General features: G+C 34.0%; 1 long non-coding RNA gene across 1 annotated transcript; it reads left to right on the top strand.

The window, feature by feature from the left end:
• Positions 1-318: 318 nt before the first annotated feature.
• On the top strand, positions 319-13,192 carry LOC138338164 (uncharacterized). Its single transcript, XR_011211536.1, has 3 exons — positions 319-944; positions 11,772-11,840; positions 12,934-13,192. It is a non-coding gene; the product is annotated as an uncharacterized lncRNA (long non-coding RNA).
• The last annotated feature ends 1,346 nt before the right edge of the window (positions 13,193-14,538 follow it).

Raw genomic sequence — 14,538 nt, 5'->3', positions numbered from 1 at the left:
TTTAAGTTAGCATCCGTTCAAGCACATATATATTACTATGAAAATCGTCAAGAACCTTTAAAAGTGTGTAAGAATAGAGTTACTAATATTATAATGCATATTCAGAAAATTAATAAATAGCATCGTCAATTTTTTTTAGTTCATATAGTTCAATTTACTATGTTAGTAATAATTTATAAAAAAGACAAAAACAAATAAATTAAATATGTTGATTAAGTTTCCATCTCTCTAAAATAGAAGTAAAAATATAAACGAACTTTGATGAATTCTATAAACAAATATTTTTGAAAGGATGCTGACGAAATTTAAGTTTCTTCATTCAATTACATCTAATTTACCTTTTATAAAAAAAAAACTAAATAAATTATATTTCTATCTCATCAATTTCTATTTAAATTTATAATTCATCATTTTTAAAAGAGTTATTTAAGTTAGTATATTTAAAAAGAGTTACGTTGAAACAAAATAAATAATAGATATTAAAAGAATAAAAAGTAAAATAAAAAGAATATCTCTAATAAATTTAAAGAAAATCAACTTAAAAAGAAGAAAAGGAAAAAAATAAGGCGAAATGGTCTAGTGGATCCCTAAACTTGTATGAGATTGTATTATGGACTCTTCTACTTATCCTTTTGTCATCTTGACCCTTGAACTCATCCAAATCCAACATTTAAAACAGTTTTTGGTTGTGGTATGGTGGGTGTTGCACAAACACATATAAAAGGTCAAAAAGGAAAAAAAAAATCCATGTATGATATTACATTCCACGTGGCAAATGACTCATGTTAAACTAAGAATAGTCCAACCCTGGTTCCAAACCTGCACGACTTCTCCACTTCTGTTCTCCTTTTGTCCTCTCTGCAGTTTCTCCACTAACACGTACACTATCATATGTGGTTTTTCAAACCTTCTCAGTTGAAGCTCAGTTCCACTCCGATTTTGTTGTAAGTTCTTGTCCTTTGCGTTAGTTTTGAGCTTTTTCATTTTCTCGTGCATATCTGTTTGATTTTAGGATCGATTATCATTCGATTTTCTGAACTTTTTGGGGATTTTACTTTGCTTTTGGTGTAATATTGCGTAATATGTCTTCTTAGTTGATATGTGACTTCGGTGACTTCAATGACATATTTCATGAATTCGAGTAGATTCTAGGATTTATTCGTAAAATTTCAATTACAACTAAAATTAATATTTTATTTAAGGTCAATTGTCTTGGGTATTGATAGAGTTTGTGGTCCAGTGTTGCAAGAATTACAGTATGACTTTAACTATTACAACAATTCATTCTAAAGATTGGGATTGATATTATTTTTTAAAAATAAATTAGGTTTTTTTGTGTTATAGTCATGGTAAGTTTATGGTTTTGACTGTAGTTATTTTTCTTTTGACATTATAGGTATTGTAATATAATGGCTCAAACTGTAGTGACACTTTAATTTCACCATGAGTTGTTTTATATTTGATCCTACTTTAAGGTATGTCAATGGAATCAATAGTGTTGAAAAAATTAACATAGATGAAGATGAGTTGCATATTATGTTGTTTCATAAAATAGCACTGGAATTGAGTGTTGAAAATGTTGAGACATTTGGATGTAGAGTCAGCACTAAGGGTACTTTTTACATGTTAAATACTGATTCTGATATTTTAGACTTTCTTAATTATTTGAAGGGTGTTTATTTTGTTGTTTTATATGTTGTACATCTTATTAGTATATTTTTAGTTGTTGAGGAGATACTTGTATTGTCTAGAACTAATGTTGATGTGTCCTCATCTCCACAAAAAAATAATGCTAATTGATATGCTCAAATTACACCTCCCTAAAGAAGTATAAGAGATCGTTATTAAGAAAATAACCCAACTAGTAGGTTGGGGTTGATCCCACAAGAAAAATGGTTTAGACTTAACTTTAACCCACAATTATCTATTTTTAGTCAAGGTATTTTCGAAGCAATAAAGTAAGGGGGGGGGGGGGTTTGTGAAATAAATTCCCTAAGTGTGAGATTATCAAGTGAACAAAAGAAAACTTTGGTTGTAATCAAGATGAGAAAATAACTAGGGTATGTGTGTTCCCCACAAGTTCATAACGCGGTATTCCCAGTAATAACAATCATTTCCTAGTGTATTACATGCAAAGTGATAAATTAGGTATCTCTAAATCCTTGGTCTGACATCTAGAGAATTTCACCCCACTCTTTGTTCCGGCTACGTGTGTATAATTTACTAACCCTTACCATTACCTAATTTTAGATATCATAATTGATGTACACTACCCTATTATATAGTATCACACTAAATCTATGTTGATAATTCTTTTCCTATTAACTATCTCCTTGGTCCGGCAAGTAGCTATAAAGCGAGTTCTAACGCGTGCACTTGTTAAAAAGACTTCCAAACGAAAGAATTAGCAATGCATACAAAAACATTATTCAAGAATTTCTTAATTTCTAGTTATACGTTGTTAATCCCTCGTGGTTCCCACAACCCTGTTTGTGGATTTAGTTACCCATGTTAGCGAAATCACAATTCATGTTTTTAGATGAAAAAATCATGAACTAAACAAGAAGAATAAACCCAGAAATTGCAACTTGAATTTCAAATGAAAATCTTCAAACAGAATCCACAATTCGATAATTTGCTAAAGTTGTAAATAACAATACCCAAAAGAAAGAATTATAACAAAAGTAATAATAGCCAACCCTAAAATGAGGTTTCTATCCCCTATTTATAGAAAACGAAGTCTTAATGTAAAAGGAATTCAAAAAAGGAAAGTTTTGATCAGGCGCGCGACTTTGCTTCCGTCGCTCGGTACTAAGAAAATATTTTGACCTCCAGATTTGCACCTTTTCTAAATCAAACAACGGACCAACAACACGGTCAGTCGATGGTCCTCCGTAGATCCATACATAGAATCTTCAAATATCAAGTACTAGAACTGTCGTAGTCACAAACTACGATTCACCAGTACGGTCCGTCGATGAAAATCGTGGTACCACACTTATTCAAACTTTCCTGATTTTCCTCCAATGTTTGAGCTACTCATCTATGATCACCACCTATTGAGCTTCAATTGAATGACAATTATTCAATTGCTTCCGTAGGTCTATTTCTGCACTTTTTCAGTTGTCTTCTTCTTATTCTGCTAGAACATCTTTTCTGCAAAACAAGGCACAAAACTTGTTAAAACCCATATAAAAAGGCTCTAGACACACCAACTCTTAAGTGAAATACATTAGAAATACCGTGAAATCATGGTAAATCACTCATGTGTCCTCCTCCCACACAAAAATAGGGTTGATCTCTAATCCTCCTGTCATGCCCTTAGCCTACACCCTGGGCGGACTGGCACTCGAAGACCATTGATAGCCCTTACGCGAACCCTTGTCCTGGTTTACTTAACTCAGCGGAAGACTAAACTCAACTTAAACAAGAAGTAAAACATGTTTAAATAAAATTTCTTCATATAATATTTGGCCATGATTACACTCAAGTTTCAACAAACAACAATAAACTAAAAACTAAAATACTAGTGTCGACGAAGCCTCAAAACTGATTTAAAAGGGATGTTGAGACAGACCCCACAACATCCTAAACAAAACTAATAAAAGAAAAAGAAATGGATGTCCTTCGGAATGCAAGGAGGTTCACCACAAACTCCGGAGCTATATTTGGATCAACGAAATGCCGCGTGCTTATCCTGGTTACCTATGTCTCCATCATAAAATAATGCAGGTCATCTGACATCAGTATATTGAATGTACGAGTATGTGAGTTAAAAATTTATACAAAACTTAAGCTTGAAAGAGAGTAAGAACGAATGCTTACCTTTTCTTTGTTCAACTCATGATCTACTAACTCTTCATTTCGAAGCTTTTCTAATAAGGTCATGGTTGGCAAACGTATTTATGAATATTCTTATCATGTTTTGATTTGATTCTTATGATAGATGGTTGTTACATTAATGTTGAGCTTAGTATATGATGGAAATATGAAATAACTATATGATGTTTATGTATACTTCATATATATATAAAGTTTTAAATTTTCTACTAAAATTAACCATATGAATGTGATGAATGCAAGAAGAGGCTTGTCTGCGACCTCTGAGAGGTCAACGACTCCGATCTCGATCCAAATTCCAGAATCCGAGTCGTGACAAACTTGGTATCAGAGCATGAGGTTAAATAACCTAGGATCTAAAGCTCAATACAACCACGTTACGTAAATTCTAGCTTAGTTTGTAAAGAATGCCACAATAATGACTTAGAGACTACGCGATGATAGGAAATCCTCCATTCTTCTACTCTTTATCGTGCTATCTAGAGCTTTGACACTTTGTGTCATTCTAAGTATCTAACTTTCTTCTTGTGTGAGCACGTATAGGGATATACACAAGAATTAGGATGGTCAAGTGGTCTAAGGCGCCAGAATCAAGATTTAGCCTTCCCAAGAAAGGGCCACAATGGAAATACCCAACGTGGATGAAAGACGTGTGGTGAGTGTGGATGTTCACATGGAGGTTAACGTATGGTAATGTCTAAAAGCCTCCTAAGAGTATTAATGAGGAGGAAAAGGATACGTTGGCTCCATACCAACTCAAGAATATGGCTTAGACATGGATTTGCTTCTTAAGTGTTTTGCTATAATAGACTATAGAAATAGGGTAGTAAGGCTTCAGTTTCAAAATAAGTTGAGTTAAAATGAGAAAGGCATGATTCAAATCCAACAGGTCAAGGCAGATGCTCAGCCTCGGCCACATGTTGTAGTCGAACACCCTAAAAGAAACTTGTTCTATTGTTGAAAGTAAGAGAGGAACAAGAGAATTCTGCGGATGTGGATACTGGTAACTTGCTTGTCTTATCCTTTCATGTTTATGCAATATTAGATCCAGGATCTACCTTGTCTATGGTTACTCCTTTATTGACTAATCAATTTGACTTACTTCCTGAGATCTTACATGAACCATTTCTAGTTAGTACTCCCATAGGAGATAGTGTTATGGCCGAAGGGGTATGTATAGATGTTGATGGCATAGTGGAAAGTCCCTTTGAAATTAAGTTGGGTGTCATTAGGTTCAAATCATAAGGCGAACCAAATGTTATTTAAGAGGTTACATATACTCTTCCTAATTCTGGTTTATCTGTAAGAAACTCTAAGTTTAAGTGCTTTAGTGGATTTGTTGTGGTAAGTCCCTAATCATATGTCTTATAATAGAACCATGTCAGTTAAAACGAAGTTATGTTGTATTTTATGTTGTTGTTTTATTGTAGCATAGGCATGTTTTCTGTGTTGCATGATTTGTGATGTGCATTAAGTTAAGTTTTATTGAGAAGGAAGTTCCTCGATCTTAAATATGAAGTTTCAGATAAGCTTGAATGTTATGCATCATCTATATAAGTGTGATTCAGATATTCACAAAGAGTAAAGTTTCAATCTTGTTAAAGTGTTTTCGAAAATCACCGTGTTTAGTTTAAAAATGATGTATAGTGTCATTCGGGGACGAATGTTCCTAAGGGGGAGGTAATGTAACATTCCTGAAAATTTTATGTCTAGTGAAGAGACCAATAGATCTTTAAGAATGCGTATTGGGGATAAATAGGCATTCCAATGCCAATATTGAAAATATTCGGCATAGTACAGAAAAATGGCTAAGGGATGTTAGCCAATTTCTATATAATACCCAATTAAGCAAAATATTGGGCATATTATAAAATATTGGCTTAAAGAGTGTTAGCCACATATCTAAGTATTAATGAGCTTGTTTAGGAATGGTACCTGCAATGAAGACCCTAAACTAAAATGTTTTTTCCTTTAACTCACAAAAAGATATGAGGTATCCAAGTGTCAAGCCTAGATACCATGTCACATGATCAATTAAATGATCATGTAGATTAAGCAGTGCCCAAGGACATAGTGACGATCTTTGGACAATAAGTAAACATTCCCAAAGGAACCATAAATAATAGTTAGTTAGGAAATTATAACCAACTCAAGTGCAAGCACATGCGCAAGACATGTGAAGAAGCACCAGAGGAGGTGACCACCCTAACCGAATTCGGTTAGGGTAGTTAAGGGAACAAAAACATACATAAGGGACCACTCCATGTGAGGCCTAACTTCCTGACCCAAATATATAACTAACCTAGGACTAACTGAAATGGACCCACTAGTGCACCCGACAACCTTGGACCAAAATCGAATTGATACTGACCTAGTACTAGTTAAAGAGACAACCTAGTACGAACCTAGGATGGTCCAAAAGGTTAGCTATGGTCCTATCAACTTAGGGGTACTTTAGTAATTTCCCTAATTTACAGAATGAAATAATTTAGAAAATTAATTATATAATTTAAAAGATCTAAATCTAAAACTACAAAGGAAATTTTCAGATTTTGGTTAAGACAAGAAAGGGACAACCTACTACCTAACCTAGGATGGTCCAAAGAGTTAGTTAAGGTCCTAAAAAGTTAGGGATACTTTATTAAGTACCCTAGGCTACTTATAATTAATATAGCAGATTAATTAATTAATTTGAAGGGTCAAAACCGAAATCAAAAAGAAGTTTTCAGATTTCGGTTGAGACAAGAAAAAGAAAACCTAAAATTTAACCTAGGATGGTCCAAAGGATCATTTATGGTTATAAAGACTTAAGGGTACTGTTGTAATTACCTTAGGTCACTTAATTTGTTAATTATCCATTTAATTAATAAAATTAAAGGGGTCAAATCGAAATTCTTATGGTAACCTAGTATAATTCAAGAAACATCCTAGTACTTAACCTAGGATAGTCTTAGAGGGTTGATTATGGTTCCAATGACTTAGGGGTACTTTAGTACTTACCCTAGGTCCCTAAATTATTTAAATTAAGGATTTAATTAATTAATATAAAGTCAAAATATTGACCTAAACCATATTCAACACCAAAAATTTCAGATTTTAGGTCAATTAAACATTCTCCTATGTTTAGTCAACTTAGGAGGTTTTTTTTAGTAATTAGTTAATTACTTTATTTAATTAACTTATTAAACCCTAAATTGAATAAGTCAAGGTCAGTTCCTAAGACTAAAAATCACGTTCAAAGTCAAACAAATACACAACTAAAACCAGAAAACAAGCGTGAGAAAAACAGTGAACAAAACGCAAGAAAAAAATAGAAAATTTCTTAGACGATTTTCAAGGTTTCTTCAAGGTTCTTCCAAGGTGGTCTTCGTAGATTAAGTTCTAATTAATACATGGGTTTCTATACTGGAATTCTCTCTCTAAGAGTATTTTCATTCAAATGATTCACAAGATCTTGAAAACTAGGGTTGTTCACGTCGGTCTCGTCGAACTTCCCTTCCTTAGTATCCTTTTTCGACTTCAATGTTGAATAGGTTAGAGATCATGTTGTTGGTATGTGGTGATGATTTTTATTAACATGTATTGTTCTTTGATGATGAGTATAGATAGAACTTATGAACTTTTGATTGTGTAAAGTTAATCTTATCATGATAATTAAAGATCAATAATATGCTAAGTTAAGTCTGTGATGTGTTAAGTGAATATATGTCTTTGGCTGAATGTTGACTTGTTATTGTTGTGATGTTATGAAGATGTTAAATCTATCAAATGTTAATATAATTTTGTCCAATATGCTCTTACAACGTTACACTAAAATCCATAAATTAAGAATTGGCTCAAAGACATCTATGAAATTATATCTTGAATAAATTGGCTTTCTGGTTCCAATAAAGTTGGCTAACTCTATTTGGTCAAAATGAATATATACTAATGGCTAGGAACTTATTTAAATGATTAAAAGATTGGATAAGGTTTCATACATATGGAAATTTAAATATGAACATACGTAAAAATTGGGTTATGCCAAAAAGGATGAATTTGCTAGTCTAACATCCCAAATCTTGAGTCAATACTAATCATATGTCAATTCTTGTGTAGTAAGAGTATCAAGAATATATTAAGCACTTCTAAAGTAATATCAATGAATCCATAACCAACGGCATGACATTCATTGGTACAACTCCCAACATGCTCCACAAGAATGAACTATGAACACATGAAACTCATTGAATGAAGTGCTCATCGTCCATAAACGGTGATATGAAGCTACTATACTAAAGTACGTAAGTAACGTGATTTATAACATAATTAAAGGGGTCTAAATTAAGTAAGTAACCAAAATGGGGTGTTAAAGGAAGTGAGATAAGTCTTACTTATACCAAAGCTAATTTGTTAAAAGAATACCCACGAATGAAGGTGTTAGAATGTGTGAAACTAGTCTCATTAACACCTAAGGATCGTATGTAAAGAACAATTCACAATTCATCAACGTAAAGTAAGGATGACCAGTCATTAATAGAGTAAGTAAATCTCAATCTAGAAGCAAGTCTCCATAATGCTTGAGTCAACACTAAAAGATGATGAATGAACATTCACGTAAAAAGAAATGAGTAACTAAGATGTATGTAATGAAATGATGAAACCCTAGAAGAGTTAAGTAAGAGTGTGAAACACATTAAATGGCCAAGTGAATTGGCATATGATGAAATGAGAATTCACGTAAAAGGGATGAGTAATTATGAAAAGCAAATGTGCTAATGCTAATGAATATGGTGACAAAATGATAAGAGGCTAATGTGAAAGATGAGAGCAATCTCAAATGAGCCTAAGTAAATTTTACCAAAATGTACTCACCTACGAGAGTGTAAAGATAATGAAAAGACCAGTCTCTATGTACACTCTAATGAAAGTATTGAGACTGATGTATACTTAATACTAATGATGAGATGAGAAATCATCTATTGAGCTATGATGTCCTCATACTAGAATCCAGCTTCCATGACGTATGAGTTGAATATAATGGAACTTTATACTGAGCACCGATAGGCTAGCTATGAGCAGTGATACCTTTTTTGGGGAAGGGTTGAGGTTCATGCAACTCTCATGAGATGAGACTTTCCGGTATGCCGGGTATGGTTCTCCTTATATATCCCAGTCATCGAACCTATACTGCCAATATAGGGTTCTGGCGGGGTTCAATTCCCATGAACGCTAGCATGTTTTGGGTCACTTTGGCCAGTGATTCCACCTCTTTTCAGTGTTTCATGATGCTCACATGATCTATGTCAGTTAAGGTTGGAGTTCCTCAAAGTATCAAAAGATAATGAAATGAACAATACCGAAGGGTTTGTGTAAGCCAATCAGGAGGTAAAACCAGATTCAAGTAATGACATTAGGTCATTCTGGTCATTGCACTTCACGATCCCAATGAGAGTCATAAACTTCCTCCTAGGTATAGCTGGTGTTTACATCAGCCTACAAATGAATGAAACGAATAATGTGAAGTATAAATAAACGAATAAAGCAGACTCTGTGTTTGCTAAAGCAGTCCCTCGGGTTGAGGTCACATTTGTTCCCCTCACTTGAGATGTGTTGATGCTACATCTACGATTCCAAGGTCTCATAAATATGAAATGTATAATATATAAAACATGTTCTTGGTTCACTATAGCCGTGAGCCACTCTTTTAGGTGTGGAGTTAACGCCTGAGATGAATTCACCATTGCTGGGAATCACCCCTTTTTGGTGTGGGGCAGACACTGAATTTCATGAGTATCTCACATGATCTAGATTCATTTAAATCGGTGAATCACCTCTTTTCAGTGTGGGGAAGACTGTAATGACCCGAAAGGTCATTTTAAAAAAAATAATTTTATTATTCTTTTAACTTGAGTTAATTAATTAATGAGTAATTGTAGATAATTGACTTAATTGATAATTAATGGGCTAAAGTGATATTTTATTTAACACCTTATAATATTTTATCCATATTTATCAAAAATAAGTTACTAGGGTTTGTCACATATAAACCATAATGCAGATTTGTCCGACAGCAATCACTCTGAAAATTATCCACAATAATGGAAGGGCTGATGTAGATAAGAAGCTAATAAAATTCACCAAATAAACCGGCCAACCGAGTTAGCAACGAAGCCTATGAAAATAGCTATTCATAGGTAAAGCCTTGAAAAATTGTACGGTATTTTTGACACCAAAGTCACAAGTAAAACTGACTCTAATAGCAGTTGAATTGTTGTGGAAGAAGGATCATTGAAGTGAAGGATGAATTTTGTATACAGATGTTTGGTGGGCGTGTATTGGGGATGTCATGAAAAAGTTATGCGGTGGCACAGAAACTAAAAGGTTGGAAATTTCACATTGAACAATACATATAAATGTCAAAAAAGGAACCACATTCCCTTTTTGTTGTGAGTTCCCCACATAAACCAAAGCACAAAGAATCAAAGCTTGAGTATGGTACTAAAGTTTAGGAATTCTTGGTTGACTTGTGATTATATTAATGTAATACTGTGGCTTTTGAATAGTGAAGACAAATGGGTCTACAGGAAGAGATTTTTCAGAGTGGGCTGTGGCAGGCACACCCTCTACGATCCTTTCTCTTCAGATTGTTCAACTGACAGGAATGTTGTATAGAGCTATGTACAATTGTTGGATAACAGGTACAAAGAGGGTACAAAAAGGAATAATACAGTCACTATCTCGGAGTTCCTCTATGCTGACTCAATTTTTTTGTTGGAACGAAGGATAGAAGACTAAGATATCTGTGAGTCACGAGGTATACTTTTGGTTTTGTGGCAGTTTCTGGCTTCAAAACCAAATCTATATGTCTAACTTAGACCCATTAACTCGCCCAAATCTATAAAATCTTATTGTGATTATTTATTTGAATAGATTTCTTTGAGTTGGAAGTTCAACGAATAGGGAAGGCTCAAGTTCCGGAGTAAATTCTTATTTGATTCAGGCAAGTGAATTTCTAAACTCTTGTTAAGTGTATGAAATGCGTGTATTTCCTTGTGGTATATGTTTGGGAGTAATGGGACTTAGTGATGGGTTGACTTCCACATTGATTAATTCTAATGATGAAAACAAAGGGTAATAAAAGGCAATGTCAATAATGGGTTGTGTGTGATGTGTTGATAATATCAAATAATTTGAAAGGCTTGTTGAATCATTGTTGATTGTAAATTATGCAATGTTATGAAAATGGTGATATCTTCTTTGTTTCTGTGAACATGTCATTTGCATTATTTTGACACATGGTTGTGAAAAGTGTTATGTGCATTGAGAAAGAATGAGAACTTAAAGAGGATGTACCATTTCGAGGGACGTATCGCGCGCCGCGATGGATACTATATTTCGAGGGACGTATCGCGCGCCGCGATGGTTACTATTATCAAGGGCGTGTCGTGCGCCGCGACAGATGCATGGACAGATATGTCCCCCATGGATCCCGGACTGAGAGACAGCGGATGTGTATCACTAGGTCAGACATGCATCATTATACTTGACATTGCATTCCATTACATTGCACATACTTATCATTGGTGATCTTGATATTGTGTTTTGTTGATCTAGTGACTGCCTTTCTGCAGAACTTGTGATTGATCAATATTGAGCTTGTTATTGCGGATATATAATTTGTTGAAGTATTATTATTGGAGATATGTAATTTGTTGAAGTTTTGTTGTTGAGGATATATAATTTGTCTAAGTGTTGTTGTTGAGCTACGTGCTATGTAAACTGTGAGTTGTTAGGTTGGGTTGAATTTATTGCAGGTTGTAGTTGTGGGGATTTGGTTGAGGGTGGTAGGAGTACCCGTATTTCATCCCCTTAGCTTGTGTTTAGAGATTTTCTTGCTGAGTACCGTGTGGTTTTGTACTCACCCCTTGCTTCTACAAAAAAATTTGTAGGTTATGAGCCTGGATTTTTGTTATACTTGTCATTCTCTTCTTTTCCGAGGCTTCTTGGAGATTTTTGAGGTAGTTGTTTCCATTTCAGCAGACTTTCATCTCCTTAATTATGATCTTGTTCTATTCTAGAAACAAGTTCATTTGAGACTTGAATTTTTCTTTTGAATCAATTGTAATACTTTAGAGGCTTGTACACGTGACTATCAGGTTTTGGGGGTTTTATTAAGTTACTTATATTTTATTTTTGCACTTTATTGTAATGGTTGAGTTTTAGGCTAACTTGTCTTGGTGGGATAAGACGAGTGCCATCACGTCCATTTTTGGGTCGTGACAAAGACACTGGATTTCATGTTAGCTCGCATGATCTTATTCCTAAGTATGTCTCTATGAAAGTAAGAAAGAATGATGATGGAACGTATGTTCAAAGTGAGCAATGAAGAAGAGCTTAAGAATTTCAGTTGTCAATATTACACTCATGAAGTTTCAGCAAATAATGGGCAAAGCCAAATAGGAATGGCTTATAATGGCTTGTTTTATGATGCCAATAAAGGGGAGTAGAAACATAACAACTAAAAACCTCATAACTTTCCTAACATGAAAGTAATGAAATAAATGGTATGATCAATAGAGAATGGCTTATAAAATGTAATGAATATATAGTGTAAAGAATGACTCACTATACGGTAGAAAAATTATTCCTTAGTCCTTGGATTACTTAAATCGATTCATTGTGGGAATGAGACTACAATGAACCATTGCACTTGTAAGTAAAATATAAGACCAAAGGAATAAATGAACTACACAACAATAAGAAGAAGAAAAAAACTGAAAAATAAACTATATGTTCACAGGGGAGCTTTAGGCCTAAGAGGACCAAAATCTCAGATGTTCGCCCGAGTTGTCCTAAAATTATGTTGATGATACTAATGTCTTGTAATCATATAAAAAATTATTTGTGTGCTTTGAATGCATTAAAATTCATCATATTCATACCAAAATTCACAACTGACGAATTAGGATAGTCTAATGACCAGACTTTCCAGAAATGGCATGTTGTTTAGGAAGAGCTTTCATTGGTCATACATAACTTTATGTGTATGTGTGCATACACCCATACTTAGTACAATTGGTGTACTAATCCCTACTATTTACTATTTTATAGATGCATGTAAAAATCACAGATTGACGACTGTTGCAACGGTTCGGACATCAGCGTTTCTCCACTTCATTTTGTAGGTCCTCTTGATTTTAAGAATGCTATAGTTTTAGTCTAGATTAGTTTTAGACATAGCTAGTGGATGTTGTCCCTAGAATTTTCTTTCGTACTTTCATTTTGAAGCTTTTGTAATAAGATCATGGTTGGCAAACGTATTTATGATATATTCTTATCATGTTTCGATTTTATTCTTATGATAGATGGTTGTTACATTAATGTTGAGCTTAATATATGATGTAAATATGAAATTATTATATGAAGTTTATGTATACTTCATACATATAAAAAGTTTTATATTTTTCGCTAAAATTAACCATATGAATGTGATGAATGCAAGAAGAGGCTTGTCTGCGACCTCTGAGAGGTCAATGACGCCGGTCTCGATCTGGATTCCAAAATTCGGGTCATGACATTAAGTTGGTTTATGACTTAGATTAGCTTATATAGTCCTTTAACTAAATTAATTAATCACCCCTTAACCCTTAATTAATTAACTAACTAACTAACTAATTAGTCGAACTTAACTAAAACTAGGCAGTCCACTTCGAGTGCCAAACAACGAGGGCCCATCTACGGTAAGTAGACCAATCGACGGCCCCGTACTGGCAAGGCATCATTTCTTATAGAGAGTGGGTTTTGAGACACTTTTGGAAAAAAATCTAAGTATGGACCTACGACACCATCGATGGCTTGTCGTTTGGTCCATCATTTGGCCACTGTCCATTTGACAGTTTTTGATCAAATATTAGGGTCCTCTCCGGATTCTTAGGGTGATCCTTGGGGAGTCTTACCCGGATGTTTCGACCCTAATAATACTCTTCTATATATTTAACACCTTTTTTCCAAACATGAATAAATTCCGACTCTTAAAACCCCTTGAAATATGTAAAGACACAGTAGTTCACATATCACAATACTCTGGACGTCATGGTCGTTTCTTGAAGTTTTAACTCTAACACTTCCTAATTAATTTTAATACATTAATTTAGGCTTAGAAACAATGTTTTAGAGTTTAGTTCATCATATGAGGCTCATGGACTTTCATAGTGTTACATTATCCCTCCTTGGGAACATTCATCCCCGAATGACACCTAAATCTTTTTCTAGGGAGAAAATGAGATTCAAGACAAGCAACCCAACCAACAACAACATCAATAACATAAAACCATTATGAGTCACAACCCATAGGAGTAATTCACAATTCCATTCAACACTTTACCATGACATTACACATAGCAACTCAATTCACAATTTACCACATGTAAAAGCTCAACATCACAACATGAGGAACTACCTTCTCAATATCAACATGATCTCCATATGAACATCAAGAGTCACTTATGCAAACCTTCTTTCAAAACACGTTAACCATGCTCACTACCATTTCATAAAGGCAACTATACACATAACACAAATAAGTGCAAGTTAAGCAAAAGAGCAGTTTTCTCTTGAAAACTCATTTTAGCATGAACATTTACCATAAATATGCACATAGTAGAAAAGCAAGTAAAATTCAACATTATTCATTCTTTTATTTTAAGAGGATTACTA

Source organism: Solanum lycopersicum, chromosome 9 (assembly GCF_036512215.1).
Source record: "Solanum lycopersicum chromosome 9, SLM_r2.1".
Lineage (NCBI taxonomy): Eukaryota > Viridiplantae > Streptophyta > Magnoliopsida > Solanales > Solanaceae > Solanum > Solanum lycopersicum.
This window is presented reverse-complemented; position numbering and strand designations above follow the sequence as displayed.